The sequence below is a fragment of the Gorilla gorilla genome, chromosome Y (genome assembly GCF_029281585.2).
Source record: "Gorilla gorilla gorilla isolate KB3781 chromosome Y, NHGRI_mGorGor1-v2.1_pri, whole genome shotgun sequence".
Taxonomy (NCBI): domain Eukaryota; kingdom Metazoa; phylum Chordata; class Mammalia; order Primates; family Hominidae; genus Gorilla; species Gorilla gorilla.
The window spans coordinates 60,256,775-60,277,407 of NC_073248.2; positions in this window are offsets into that span (position 1 = coordinate 60,256,775).

Consider the following 20,633-nt stretch of genomic DNA (forward strand, 5'->3'; position numbering starts at 1 on the left):
ATATCAAACTTCAAAAAATATATAATATACTGTACATAAAATATCAAATTACACAAAATATGTATTATATACTGTACAGAAAGTATGAAAGAACACTAAATATATATTATATACTGTACATAAAATATCAAATTTCACAAACTATGTATTATATACTGTACATAAAGTATGAAAGAACACTAAATATGCATTATATACTGTACATAAAATATAAATTTCAACAAATATATATTACATACTGTACATAAAATATCAAATTTCACCAGATATATATTATATACTGTACATAAAATATCAAATTTCACCAAATATGTATTATATACTATACATAAAATATGACAGTACACCACATATATATTATATACTGTACACGAAATATCACATTTCACCAAATATATAGTTTATACTGTACATAAAATATCAAAATTCGAAAAATATATAATATACTGTACATAAAATATCAAATTACACAAAATATTTATTATATACTGTACATAAAGTCTGAAAGAACACTAAATATATATTATATACTGTACATAAAATATCAAATTTCACCAAATATGTATTACATACTTTATGTAAAATATCAAATTTCACCAAATATATATTATATACTGTACATAAAATATCAAATATCACCAAATATGTATTATATACTATACATAAAATATGAAAGTACACTACATATATATTATATACTGTACATAAGATATCAAATTTCACCATAGATATTATATAACATACATAAAATATCAAATTTCACAAACTATGTATTATATACTGTACATAAAGTATGAAAGAACACTAAATATATATTATATACTGTACATAAAATATAAATTTCAACAAATATATATTACATACTGTACATAAAATATCAAATTTCACCAAATATATATTATATACTGTACATAAAATATCATATTTCACCAAATATGTATTATATACTATACATAAAATATGACAGTACACTACATATATATTATATACTGTACACAAAATATCACATTTCACCAAATATATAGTATATACTGTACATAAAATATCAAACTTCAAGAAATATATAATACACTGTACATAAAATATAAAATTACACAACATATGTATTATATACTGTACATAAATTATGAAAGAACACTAAATATATATTATATACTGTAAATAAAATATCAAATTTCAACAAATATATATTACATTCTGTATGTTTAATATCAAATTTCACCAAATATACATTATATACTGTACATAAAATATCAAATTTCACAAACTATGTATTATGTACTGTACATAAAGTATGAAAGAACACTAAATATATATTATATACTGTACATAAAATATCAAATTTCACCAAATATGTATTAAATACTGTACATAAAATATCAAATTTCACCAAATATATATTATATACTGTACATAAAATATAAAATTTCACCAAATATGTATTATATACTATACATAAAACATGAAAGTACACTACATATATATTATACACTGTACATGAAATATCACATTTCACCAAATATATAGTTTATACTGTACATAAAATATCAAACTTCAAAAAATATATAATATACTGTACATAAAATATCAAATTACACAAAATATGTATTATACACTATACAGAAAGTATGAAAGAACACTAAATATATATTATATACTGTACAAAAAATATCAAATTTGACCAAATATATATTACATACTGTCTGTAAAATATCAAATTTCACCAAATATATATTATATACTGTACATAAAATATCAAATTTCACCTAATATGTATTAAATACTATACATGAAATATGAAAGTACACTACATGTATATTATATACTGTATATAAAATATCAAATTTCTCCATATATGTTATATGACGTATATAAAATATGAAATTTCACAAAATATGTATTATACTCTGTACAAAAAGTATGAAAGAACACTATATATATATTATATACTGTACATAAAATATCAAATTTCACCAAATATATATTACATACTGTACATAAAATATCAAATTTAACCAAATATATATTATATACTGTACACAAAATATCAAACTTCACCAAATATGTATTATATACTATACATAAAATATGACAGTACACTACATATATATTATATACTGTACACGAAATATCACAGTTCACCAAATACATAGTTTTACTGGACATAAAATATCAAACTTCAAAAAATATAAAATATAATGTACATAAAATATCAAATTACACAAAATATGTATTATATACTGTACATATAGTATGAAAGAACACTAAATATGTATTATATACTGTACATTAAATATCTAATTTAACCAAATATGTATTATATACTATACATAAAATATGAAAGTACACTACATATATATTATATACTGTACACGAAATATCACATTTCACAAAATATATAGTTTATACTGTACATAAAATATCAAACTTCAAGAAATATATAATATACTGTACATAAAATATCAAATTACACAAAATATGTATTATATACTGTACAGAAAGTATGAAAGAACACTAAATATATATTATATACTGTACATAAAATATCAAATTTCACAAACTATGTATTATATACTGTACATAAAGTATGAAAGAACACTAAATATGCATTATATACTGTACATAAAATATAAATTTCAACAAATATATATTACATACTGTACATAAAATATCAAATTTCACCAGATATATATTATATACTGTACATAAAATATCAAATTTCACCAAATATGTATTATATACTACACATAAAATATGAAAGTACACCACTTATATATTATATACTGTACACGAAATATCACATTTCACCAAATATATAGTTTATACTGTACATAAAATATCAAAATTCGAAAAATATATAATATACTGTACATAAAATATCAAATTACACAAAATATGTATTATATACTGTACATAAAGTCTGAAAGAACACTAAATATATATTATATACTGTACATAAAATATCAAATTTCACCAAATATGTATTACATACTTTATGTAAAATATCAAATTTCACCAAATATATATTATATACTGTACATAAAATATCAAATATCACCAAATATGTATTATATACTATACATAAAATATGAAAGTACACTACATATATATTATATACTGTACATAAGATATCAAATTTCACCATAGATATTATATAACATACATAAAATATCAAATTTCACAAACTATGTATTATATACTGTACATAAAGTATGAAAGAACACTAAATATATATTATATACTGTACATAAAATATAAATTTCAACAAATATATATTACATACTGTACATAAAATATCAAATTTCACCAAATATATATTATATACTGTACATAAAATATCAAATTTCACCAAATATGTATTATATACTATACATAAAATATGACAGTACACTACATATATATTATATACTGTACACGAAATATCACATTTCACCAAATATATAGTATATACTGTACATAAAATATCAAACTTCAAGAAATATATAATACACTGTACATAAAATATAAAATTACACAACATATGTATTATATACTGTACATAAAGTATGAAAGAACACTAAATATATATTATATACTGTAAATAAAATATCAAATTTCAACAAATATATATTACATTCTGTATGTTTAATATCAAATTTCACCAAATATACATTATATACTGTACATAAAATATCAAATTTCACAAACTATGTATTATGTACTGTACATAAAGTATGAAAGAACACTAAATATATATTATATACTGTACATAAAATATCAAATTTCACCAAATATGTATTAAATACTGTACATAAAATATCAAATTTCACCAAATATATATTATATACTGTACATAAAATATAAAATTTCACCAAATATGTATTATATACTATACATAAAACATGAAAGTACACTACATATATATTATACACTGTACATGAAATATCACATTTCACCAAATATATAGTTTATACTGTACATAAAATATCAAACTTCAAAAAATATATAATATACTGTACATAAAATATCAAATTACACAAAATATGTATTATATACTGTACAGAAAGTATGAAAGAACACTAAATATATATTATATACTCTACAAAAAATATCAAATTTCACCAAATATATATTACATACTGTCTGTAAAATATCAAATTTAACCAAATATATATTATATACTGCACATAAAATATCAAATTTCACCTAATATGTATTAAATACTATACATGAAATATGAAAGTACACTACATGTATATTATATACTGTATATAAAATATCAAATTTCTACATATATGTTATATGACGTATATAAAATATGAAATTTCACAAAATATGTATTATAGTCTGTACAAAAAGTATGAAAGAACACTATATATATATTATATACTGTACATAAAATATCAAATTTCACCAAATATATATTACATACTGTACATAAAATATCAAATTTCACCAAATATATATTATATACTGTACACAAAATATCAAACTTCACCAAATATGTATTATATACTATACATAAAATATGACAGTACACTACATATATATTATATACTGTACACGAAATATCACAGTTCACCAAATACATAGTTTTTACTGTACATAAAATATCAAACTTCAAAAAATATAAAATATACTGTACATAAAATATCAAATTACACAAAATATGTATTATATACTGTACATAAAGTATGAAAGAACACTAAATACGTATTATATACTGTACATTAAATATCTAATTTAACCAAATATGTATTATATACTATACATAAAATATGAAAGTACACTACATATATATTATATACTGTACACGAAATATCACATTTCACAAAATATATAGTTTATACTGTACATAAAATATCAAACTTCAAAAAATATATAATATACTGTACATAAAATATCAAATTACACAAAATATGTATTATATACTGTACAGAAAGTATGAAAGAACACTAAATATATATTATATACTGTACATAAAATATCAAATTTCACAAACTATGTATTATATACTGGACATAAAGTATGAAAGAACACTAAATATGCATTATATACTGTACATAAAATATAAATTTCAACAAATATATATTACATACTGTACATAAAATATCAAATTTCACCAGATATATATTATATACTGTACATAAAATATCAAATTTCACCAAATATGTATTATATACTACACATAAAATATGAAAGTACACCACTTATATATTATATACTGTACACGAAATATCACATTTCACCAAATATATAGTTTATACTGTACATAAAATATCAAAATTCGAAAAATATATAATATACTGTACATAAAATATCAAATTACACAAAATATGTATTATATACTGTACATAAAGTCTGAAAGAACACTAAATATATATTATACACTGTACATAAAATATCAAATTTCACCAAATATGTATTACATACTTTATGTAAAATATCAAATTTCACCAAATATATATTATATACTGTACATAAAATATCAAATATCACCAAATATGTATTATATACTATACATAAAATATGAAAGTACACTACATATATATTATATACTGTACATAAGATATCAAATTTCACCATAGATATTATATAACATACATAAAATATCAAATTTCACAAACTATGTATTATATACTGTACATAAAGTATGAAAGAACACTAAATATATATTATATACTGTACATAAAATATAAATTTCAACAAATATATATTACATACTGTACATAAAATATCAAATTTCACCAAATATATATTATATACTGTACATAAAATATCAAATTTCACCAAATATGTATTATATACTATACATAAAATATGACAGTACACTACATATATATTATATACTGTACACGAAATATCACATTTCACCAAATATATAGTATATACTGTACATAAAATATCAAACTTCAAGAAATATATAATACACTGTACATAAAATATAAAATTACACAACATATGTATTATATACTGTACATAAAGTATGAAAGAACACTAAATATATATTATATACTGTAAATAAAATATCAAATTTCAACAAATATATATTACATTCTGTATGTTTAATATCAAATTTCACCAAATATACATTATATACTGTACATAAAATATCAAATTTCACAAACTATGTATTAAGTACTGTACATAAAGTATGAAAGAACACTAAATATATATTATATACTGTACATAAAATATCAAATTTCACCAAATATGTATTAAATACTGTACATAAAATATCAAATTTCACCAAATATATATTATATACTGTACATAAAATATAAAATTTCACCAAATATGTATTATATACTATACATAAAACATGAAAGTACACTACATATATATTATACACTGTACATGAAATATCACATTTCACCAAATATATAGTTTATACTGTACATAAAATATCAAAATTCAAAAAATATATAATATACTGTACATAAAATATCAAATTACACAAAATATGTATTATATACTGTACAGAAAGTATGAAAGAACACTAAATATATATTATATACTGTACAAAAAATATCAAATTTCACCAAATATATATTACATACTGTCTGTAAAATATCAAATTTCACCAAATATATATTATATACTGTACATAAAATATCAAATATCACCTAATATGTATTAAATACTATACATGAAATATGAAAGTACACTACAGGTATATTATATACTGTATATAAAATATCAAATTTCTCCATATATGTTATATGACGTATATAAAATATGAAATTTCACAAAATATGTATTATACTCTGTACAAAAAGTATGAAAGAACACTATATATATTATATACTGTACATAAAATATCAAATTTCACCAAATATGTATTACATACTTTATGTAAAATATCAAATTTCACCAAATATATATTATATACTGTACATAAAATATCAAATATCACCAAATATGTATTATATACTATACATAAAATATGAAAGTACACTACATATATATTATATACTGTACATAAGATATCAAATTTCACCATAGATATTATATAACATACATAAAATATCAAATTTCACAAACTATGTATTATATACTGTACATAAAGTATGAAAGAACACTAAATATATATTATATACTGTACATAAAATATAAATTTCAACAAATATATATTACATACTGTACATAAAATATCAAATTTCACCAAATATATATTATATACTGTACATAAAATATCAAATTTCACCAAATATGTATTATATACTATGCATAAAATATGACAGTACACTACATATATATTATATACTGTACACGAAATATCACATTTCACCAAATATATAGTATATACTGTACATAAAATATCAAACTTCAAGAAATATATAATACACTGTACATAAAATATAAAATTACACAACATATGTATTATATACTGTACATAAAGTATGAAAGAACACTAAATATATATTATATACTGTAAATAAAATATCAAATTTCAACAAATATATATTACATTCTGTATGTTTAATATCAAATTTCACCAAATATACATTATATACTGTACATAAAATATCAAATTTCACAAACTATGTATTATGTACTGTACATAAAGTATGAAAGAACACTAAATATATATTATATACTGTACATAAAATATCAAATTTCACCAAATATGTATTAAATACTGTACATAAAATATCAAATTTCACCAAATATATATTATATACTGTACATAAAATATAAAATTTCACCAAATATGTATTACATACTATACATAAAACATGAAAGTACACTACATATATATTATACACTGTACATGAAATATCACATTTCACCAAATATATAGTTTATACTGTACATAAAATATCAAACTTCAAAAAATATATAATATACTGTACATAAAATATCAAATTACACAAAATATGTATTATATACTGTACAGAAAGTATGAAAGAACACTAAATATATATTATATACTGTACAAAAAATATCAAATTTCACCAAATATATATTACATACTGTCTGTAAAATATCAAATTTCACCAAATATATATTATATACTGTACATAAAATATAAAATTTCACCTAATATGTATTAAATACTATACATGAAATATGAAAGTACACTACATGTATATTATATACTGTATATAAAATATCAAATTTCTCCATATATGTTATATGACGTATATAAAATATGAAATTTCACAAAATATGTATTATACTCTGTACAAAAAGTATGAAAGAACACTATATATATATTATATACTGTACATAAAATATCAAATTTCACCAAATATATATTACATACTGTACATAAAATATCAAATTTCACCAAATATATATTATATACTGTACACAAAATATCAAACTTCACCAAATATGTATTATATACTACACATAAAATATGACAGTACACTACATATATATTATATACTGTACACGAAATATCACAGTTCACCAAATACATAGTTTTTACTGTACATAAAATATCAAACTTCAAAAAATATAAAATATACTGTACATAAAATATCAAATTACACAAAATATGTATTTTATACTGTACATAAATTATGAAAGAACACTAAATATGTATTATATACTGTACATTAAATATCTAATTTAACCAAATATGTATTATATACTATACATAAAATATGAAAGTACACTACATATATATTATATACTGTACACGAAATATCACATTTCACAAAATATATAGTTAATACTGTACATAAAATATCAAACTTCAAAAAATATATAATATACTGTACATAAAATATCAAATTAAACAAAATATGTATCATATACTGTACAGAAAGTATGAGAGAACACTAAATATATATTACATACTGTACATAAAATATCAAATTTCACAAACTATGTATTATATACTGTACATAAAGTATGAAAGAACACTAAATATGCATTATATACAGTACATAAAATATAAATTTCAACAAATATATATTACATACTGTACATAAAATATCATTTCACCAGATATATATTATATACTGTACATAAAACATCAAATTTCATCAAATATGTATTATATACTATACATAAAATATGAAAGTACACTACTTATATATTATATACTGTACACGAAATATCACATTTCACCAAATATATAGTTTATACTGTATATAAAATATCAAAATTCAAAAAATATATAATATACTGTACATAAAATATCAAATTACACAAAATATGTATTATATAGTGTACATAAAGTCTGAAAGAACACTAAATATATATTATATACTGTACATAAAATATCAAATTTCACCAAATATGTATTACATACTTTATGTAAAATATCAAATTTCACCAAATATATATTATATACTGTACATAAAATATCAAATATCACCAAATATGTATTATATACTATACATAAAATATGAAAGTACACTACATATATATTATATACTGTACATAAGATATCAAATTTCACCATAGATATTATATAACATACATAAAATATCAAATTTCACAAACTATGTATTATATACTGTACATAAAGTATGAAAGAACACTAAATATATATTATATACTGTACATAAAATATAAATTTCAACAAATATATATTACATACTGTACATAAAATATCAAATTTCACCAAATATATATTATATACTGTACATAAAATATCAAATTTCACCAAATATGTATTATATACTATACATAAAATATGACAGTACACCACATATATATTATATACTGTACACGAAATATCACATTTCACCAAATATATAGTATATACTGTACATAAAATATCAAACTTCAAGAAATATATAATACACTGTACATAAAATATAAAATTACACAAAATATGTATTATATACTGTACATAAAGTCTGAAAGAACACTAAATATATATTATATACTCTAAATAAAATATCAAATTTCACCAAATATGTATTACATACTTTATGTAAAATATCAAATTTCACCAAATATATATTATATACTGTACATAAAATATCAAATATCACCAAATATGTATTATATACTATACATAAAATATGAAAGTACACTACATGTATATTATATACTGTACATAAGATATCAAATTTCACCACAGAAATTATATAACATACATAAAATATAAAATTTCACAAACTATGTATTATATACTGTACATAAAGTATGAAAGAACACTAAATATATATTATATACTGTACATAAAATATAAATTTCAACAAATATATATTACATACTGTACATAAAATATCAAATTTCACCAAATATATATTATATACTGTACATAAAATATCAAATTTCACCAAATGTGTATTATATACTATACATAAAATATGACAGTACACTACATATATATTATATACTGTACACGAAATATCACATTTCACCAAATATACAGTATATACTGTACATAAAATATCAAACTTCAAGAAATATATAATACACTGTACATAAAATATAAAATTACACAACATGTGTATTATATACTGTACATAAAGTATGAAAGAACACTAAATATATATTATATACTGTAAATAAAATATCAAATTTCAACAAATATATATTACATTCTGTATGTTTAATATCAAATTTCACCAAATATACATTATATACTGTACATAAAATATCAAATTTCACAAACTATGTATTATGTACTGTACATAAAGTATGAAAGAACACTAAATATATATTATATACTGTACATAAAATATCAAATTTCACCAAATATGTATTAAATACTGTACATAAAATATCAAATTTCACCAAATATATATTATATACTGTACATAAAATATAAAATTTCACCAAATATGTATTATATACTATACATAAAACATGAAAGTACACTACATATATATTATACACTGTACATGAAATATCACATTTCACCAAATATATAGTTTATACTGTACATAAAATATCAAACTTCAAAAAATATATAATATACTGTACATAAAATATCAAATTACACAAAATATGTATTATATACTGTACAGAAAGTATGAAAGAACACTAAATATATATTATATACTGTACAAAAAATATCAAATTTCACCAAATATATATTACATACTGTCTGTAAAATATCAAATTTCACCAAATATATATTATATACTGTACATAAAATATCAAATTTCACCTAATATGTATTAAATACTATACATGAAATATGAAAGTACACTACATGTATATTATATACTGTATATAAAATACCAAATTTCTCCATATATGTTATATGACGTATATAAAATATGAAATTTCACAAAATATGTATTATACTCTGTACAAAAAGTATGAAAGAACACTATATATATATTATATACTGTACATAAAATATCAAATTTCACCAAATATATATTACATACTGTACATAAAATATCAAATTTCACCAAATATATATTATATACTGTACACAAAATATCAAACTTCACCAAATATGTATTATATACTATACATAAAATATGACAGTACACTACATATATATTATATACTGTACACGAAATATCACAGTTCACCAAATACATAGTTTTTACTGTACATAAAATATCAAACTTCAAAAAATATAAAATATACTGTACATAAAATATCAAATTACACAAAATATGTATTATATACTGTACATAAAGTATGAAAGAACACTAAATATGTATTATATACTGTACATTAAATATCTAATTTAACCAAATATGTATTATATACTATACATAAAATATGAAAGTACAGTACATATATATTATATACTGTACACGAAATATCACATTTCACAAAATATATAGTTTATACTGTACATAAAATATCAAACTTCAAAAAATATATAATATACTGTACATAAAATATCAAATTACACAAAATATGTATTATATACTGTACAGAAAGTATGAAAGAACACTAAATATATATTATATACTGTACATAAAATATCAAATTTCACAAACTATGTATTATATACTGTACATAAAGTATGAAAGAACACTAAATATGCATTATATACTGTACATAAAATATAAATTTCAACAAATATATATTACATACTGTACATAAAATATCAAATTTCACCAGATATATATTATATACTGTACATAAAATATCAAATTTCACCAAATATGTATTATATACTATGCATAAAATATGAAAGTACACTACTTATATATTATATACTGTACACGAAATATCACATTTCACCAAATGTATAGTTTATACTGTACATAAAATATCAAAATTCAAAAAATATATAATATACTGTACATAAAATATCAAATTACACAAAATATGTATTATATACTGTACATAAAGTCTGAAAGAACACTAAATATATATTATATACTGTACATAAAATATCAAATTTCACCAAATATGTATTACATACTTTATGTAAAATATCAAATTTCACCAAATATATATTATATACTGTACAGAAAATATCAAATATCACCAAATATGTATTATATACTATACATAAAATATGAAAGTACACTACATATATATTATATACTGTACATAAGATATCAAATTTCACCATAGATATTATATAACATACATAAAATATCAAATTTCACAAACTAGGTATTATATACTGTACATAAAGTATGAAAGAACACTAAATATATATTATATACTGTACATAAAATATAAATTTCAACAAATATATATTACATACTGTACATAAAATATCAAATTTCACCAAATATATATTATATACTGTACATAAAATATCAAATTTCACCAAATATGTATTATATACTATACATAAAATATGACAGTACACTACATATATATTATATACTATACACGAAATATCACATTTCACCAAATATATAGTATATACTGTACATAAAATATCAAACTTCAAGAAATATATAATACACTGTACATAAAATATAAAATTACACAACATATGTATTATATACTGTACATAAAGTATGAAAGAACACTAAATATATATTATATACTGTAAATAAAATATCAAATTTCAACAAATATATATTACATTCTGTATGTTTAATATCAATTTTCACCAAATATACATTATATACTGTACATAAAATATCAAATTTCACAAACTATGTATTATGTACTGTACATAAAGTATGAAAGAACACTAAATATATATTATATACTGTACATAAAATATCAAATTTCACCAAATATGTATTAAATACTATACATAAAATATCAAATTTCACCAAGTATATATTATATACTGTACATAAAATATAAAATTTCACCAAATATGTATTACATACTATACATAAAACATGAAAGTACACTACATATATATTATACACTGTACATGAAATATCACATTTCACCAAATATATAGTTTATACTGTACATAAAATATCAAACTTCAAAAAATATATAATATACTGTACATAAAATATCAAATTACACAAAATATGTATTATATACTGTACAGAAAGTATGAAAGAACACTAAATATATATTATATACTGTACAAAAAATATCAAATTTCACCAAATATATATTACATACTGTCTGTAAAATATCAAATTTCACCAAATATATATTATATACTGTACATAAAATATAAAATTTCACCTAATATGTATTAAATACTATACATGAAATATGAAAGTACACTACATGTATATTATATACTGTATATAAAATATCAAATTTCTCCATATATGTTATATGACGTATATAAAATATGAAATTTCACAAAATATGTATTATACTCTGTACAAAAAGTATGAAAGAACACTATATATATATTATATACTGTACATAAAATATCAAATTTCACCAAATATATATTACATACTGTACATAAAATATCAAATTTCACCAAATATATATTATATACTGTACACAAAATATCAAACTTCACCAAATATGTATTATATACTACACATAAAATATGACAGTACACTACATATATATTATATACTGTACACGAAATATCACAGTTCACCAAATACATAGTTTTTACTGTACATAAAATATCAAACTTCAAAAAATATAAAATATACTGTACATAAAATATCAAATTACACAAAATATGTATTTTATACTGTACATAAATTATGAAAGAACACTAAATATGTATTATATACTGTACATTAAATATCTAATTTAACCAAATATGTATTATATACTATACATAAAATATGAAAGTACACTACATATATATTATATACTGTACACGAAATATCACATTTCACAAAATATATAGTTAATACTGTACATAAAATATCAAACTTCAAAAAATATATAATATACTGTACATAAAATATCAAATTAAACAAAATATGTATCATATACTGTACAGAAAGTATGAGAGAACACTAAATATATATTACATACTGTACATAAAATATCAAATTTCACAAACTATGTATTATATACTGTACATAAAGTATGAAAGAACACTAAATATGCATTATATACTGTACATAAAATATAAATTTCAACAAATATATATTACATACTGTACATAAAATATCATTTCACCAGATATATATTATATACTGTACATAAAACATCAAATTTCATCAAATATGTATTATATACTATACATAAAATATGAAAGTACACTACTTATATATTATATACTGTACACGAAATATCACATTTCACCAAATATATAGTTTATACTGTATATAAAATATCAAAATTCAAAAAATATATAATATACTGTACATAAAATATCAAATTACACAAAATATGTATTATATAGTGTACATAAAGTCTGAAAGAACACTAAATATATATTATATACTGTACATAAAATATCAAATTTCACCAAATATGTATTACATACTTTATGTAAAATATCAAATTTCACCAAATATATATTATATACTGTACATAAAATATCAAATATCACCAAATATGTATTATATACTATACATAAAATATGAAAGTACACTACATATATATTATATACTGTACATAAGATATCAAATTTCACCATAGATATTATATAACATACATAAAATATCAAATTTCACAAACTATGTATTATATACTGTACATAAAGTATGAAAGAACACTAAATATATATTATATACTGTACATAAAATATAAATTTCAACAAATATATATTACATACTGTACATAAAATATCAAATTTCACCAAATATATATTATATACTGTACATAAAATATCAAATTTCACCAAATATGTATTATATACTATACATAAAATATGACAGTACACTACATATATATTATATACTGTACACGAAATATCACATTTCACCAAATATATAGTATATACTGTACATAAAATATCAAACTTCAAGAAATATATAATACACTGTACATAAAATATAAAATTACACAACATATGTATTATATACTGTACATAAAGTATGAAAGAACACTAAATATATATTATATACTGTAAATAAAATATCAAATTTCAACAAATATATATTACATTCTGTATGTTTAATATCAAATTTCACCAAATATACATTATATACTGTACATAAAATATCAAATTTGACAAACTATGTATTATGTACTGTACATAAAGTATGAAAGAACACTAAATATATATTATATACTGTACATAAAATATCAAATTTCACCAAATATGTATTAAATAATGTACATAAAATATCAAATTTCACCAAATATATATTATATACTGTACATAAAATATAAAATTTCACCAAATATGTATTATATACTATACATAAAACATGAAAGTACACTACATATATATTATACACTGTACATGAAATATCACATTTCACCAAATATATAGTTTATACTGTACATAAAATATCAAACTTCAAAAAATATATAATATACTGTACATAAAATATCAAATTACACAAAATATGTATTATATACTGTACAGAAAGTATGAAAGAACACTAAATATATATTATATACTGTACAAAAAATATCAAATTTCACCAAATGTATATTACATACTGTCTGTAAAATATCAAATTTCACCAAATATATATTATATACTGCACATAAAATATCAAATTTCACCTAATATGTATTAAATACTATACATGAAATATGAAAGTACACTACATGTATATTATATACTGTATATAAAATATCAAATTTCTCCATATATGTTATATGACGTATATAAAATATGAAATTTCACAAAATATGTATTATACTCTGTACAAAAAGTATGAAAGAACACTATATATATATTATATACTGTACATAAAATATCAAATTTCACCAAATATATATTACATACTGTACATAAAATATCAAATTTCACCAAATATATATTATATACTGTACACAAAATATCAAACTTCACCAAATATGTATTATATACTATACATAAAATATGACAGTACACTACATATATATTATATACTGTACACGAAATATCACAGTTCACCAAATACATAGTTTTTACTGTACATAAAATATCAAACTTCAAAAAATATAAAATATACTGTACATAAAATATCAAATTACACAAAATATGTATTATATACTGTACATAAAGTATGAAAGAACACTAAATATGTATTATATACTGTACATTAAATATCTAATTTAACCAAATATGTATTATATACTATACATAAAATATGAAAGTACACTACATATATATTATATACTGTACATGAAATATCACATTTCACAAAATATATAGTTTATACTGTACATAAAATATCAAACTTCAAAAAATATATAATATACTGTACATAAAATATCAAATTACACAAAATATGTATTATATACTGTACAGAAAGTATGAAAGAACACTAAATATATATTATATACTGTACATAAAATATCAAATTTCTCAAACTATGTATTATATACTGTACATAAAGTATGAAAGAACACTAAATATGCATTATATACTGTACATAAAATATAAATTTCAACAAATATATATTACAGACTGTACATAAAATATCAAATTTCACCAGATATATATTATATACTGTACATAAAATATCAAATTTCACCAAATATGTATTATATACTACACATAAAATATGAAAGTACACTACTTATATATTATATACTGTACACGAAATATCACATTTCACCAAATATATAGTTTATACTGTACATAAAATATCAAAATTCGAAAAATATATAATATACTGTACATAAAATATCAAATTACACAAAATATGTATTATATACTGTACATAAAGTCTGAAAGAACACTAAATATATATTATATACTGTACATAAAATATCAAATTCCACCAAATATGTATTACATACTTTATGTAAAATATCAAATTTCACCAAATATATATTATATACTGTACATAAAATATCAAATATCACCAAATATGTATTATATACTATACATAAAATATGAAAGTACACTACATATATATTATATACTGTACATAAGATATCAAATTTCACCATAGATATTATATAACATACATAAAATATCAAATTTCACAAACTATGTATTATATACTGTACATAAAGTATGAAAGAACACTAAATATATATTATATACTGTACATAAAATATAAATTTCAACAAATATATATTACATACTGTACATAAAATATCAAATTTCACCAAATATATATTATATACTGTACATAAAATATCAAATTTCACCAAATATGTATTATATACTATACATAAAATATGACAGTACACTACATATATATTATATACTGTACACGAAATATCACATTTCACCAAATATATAGTATATACTCTACATAAAATATCAAACTTCAAGAAATATATAATACACTGTACATAAAATATAAAATTACACAACATATGTATTATATACTGTACATAAAGTATGAAAGAACACTAAATATATATTATATACTGTAAATAAAATATCAAATTTCAACAAATATATATTACATTCTGTATGTTTAATATCAAATTTCACCAAATATACATTATATACTGTACATAAAATATCAAATTTCACAAACTATGTATTATGTACTGTACATAAAGTATGAAAGAACACTAAATATATATTATATACTGTACATAAAATATCAAATTTCACCAAATATGTATTAAATACTGTACATAAAATATCAAATTTCACCAAATATATATTATATACTGTACATAAAATATAAAATTTCACCAAATATGTATTATATACTATACATAAAACATGAAAGTACACTACATATATATTATACACTGTACATGAAATATCACATTTCACCAAATATATAGTTTATACTGTACATAAAATATCAAACTTCAAAAAATATATAATATACTGTACATAAAATATCAAATTACACAAAATATGTATTATATACTGTACAGAAAGTATGAAAGAACACTAAATATATATTATATACTGTACAAAAAATATCAAATTTCACCAAATATATATTACATACTGTCTGTAAAATATCAAATTTCACCAAATATATATTATATACTGTACATAAAATATCAAATATCACCTAATATGTATTAAATACTATACATGAAATATCAAATTTCACCAAATATATATTATATACTGTACACAAAATATCAAACTTCACCAAATATATATTATATACTATACATAAAATATGACAGTACACTACATATATATTATATACTGTACACGAAATATCACAGTTCACCAAATACATAGTTTTTACTGTACATAAAATATCAAACTTCACAAAATATAAAATATACTGTACATAAAATATCAAATTACACAAAATATGTATTATATACTGTACATAAAGTATGAAAGAACACTAAATATGAATTATATAGTGTACATTAAATATCTAATTTAACCAAATATGTATTATATACTATACATAAAATATGAAAGTACACTACATATATATTATATACTGTACACGAAATATCACATTTCACAAAATATATAGTTTATACTGTACATAAAATATCAAACTTCAAAAAATATATAATATACTGTACATGAAATATCAAATTACACAAAATATGTATTATATAGTGTACATAAAGTCTGAAAGAACACTAAATATATATTATATACTGTACATAAAATATCAAATTTCACCAAATATGTATTACATACTTTATGTAAAATATCAAATTTCACCAAATATATATTATATACTGTACATAAAATATCAAATATCACCAAATATGTATTATATACTATACATAAAATATGAAAGTACACTACATATATATTATATACTGTACATAAGATATCAAATTTCACCATAGATATTATATAACATACATAAAATATCAAATTTCACAAACTATGTATTATATACTGTACATAAAGTATGAAAGAACACTAAATATATATTATATACTGTACATAAAATATAAATTTCAACAAATATATATTACATACTGTACATAAAATATCAAATTTCACCAAATATATATTATATACTGTACATAAAATATCAAATTTCACCAAATATGTATTATATACTATACATAAAATATGACAGTACACTACATATATATTATATACTGTACACGAAATATCACATTTCACCAAATATATAGTATATACTGTACATAAAATATCAAACTTCAAGAAATATATAATACACTGTACATAAAATATAAAATTACACAACATATGTATTATATACTGTACATAAAGTATGAAAGAACACTAAATATATATTATATACTGTAAATAAAATATCAAATTTCAACAAATATATATTACATTCTGTATGTTTAATATCAAATTTCACCAAATATACATTATATACTGTACATAAAATATCAAATTTGACAAACTATGTATTATGTACTGTACATAAAGTATGAAAGAACACTAAATATATATTATATACTGTACATAAAATATCAAATTTCACCAAATATGTATTAAATAATGTACATAAAATATCAAATTTCACCAAATATATATTATATACTGTACATAAAATATAAAATTTCACCAAATATGTATTATATACTATACATAAAACATGAAAGTACACTACATATATATTATACACTGTACATGAAATATCACATTTCACCAAATATATAGTTTATACTGTACATAAAATATCAAACTTCAAAAAATATATAATATACTGTACATAAAATATCAAATTACACAAAATATGTATTATATACTGTACAGAAAGTATGAAAGAACACTAAATATATATTATATACTGTACAAAAAATATCAAATTTCACCAAATGTATATTACATACTGTCTGTAAAATATCAAATTTCACCAAATATATATTATATACTGCACATAAAATATCAAATTTCACCTAATATGTATTAAATACTATACATGAAATATGAAAGTACACTACATGTATATTATATACTGTATATAAAATATCAAATTTCTCCATATATGTTATATGACGTATATAAAATATGAAATTTCACAAAATATGTATTATACTCTGTACAAAAAGTATGAAAGAACACTATATATATATTATATACTGTACATAAAATATCAAATTTCACCAAATATATATTACATACTGTACATAAAATATCAAATTTCACCAAATATATATTATATACTGTACACAAAATATCAAACTTCACCAAATATGTATTATATACTATACATAAAATATGACAGTACACTACATATATATTATATACTGTACACGAAATATCACAGTTCACCAAATACATAGTTTTTACTGTACATAAAATATCAAACTTCAAAAAATATAAAATATACTGTACATAAAATATCAAATTACACAAAATATGTATTATATACTGTACATAAAGTATGAAAGAACACTAAATATGTATTATA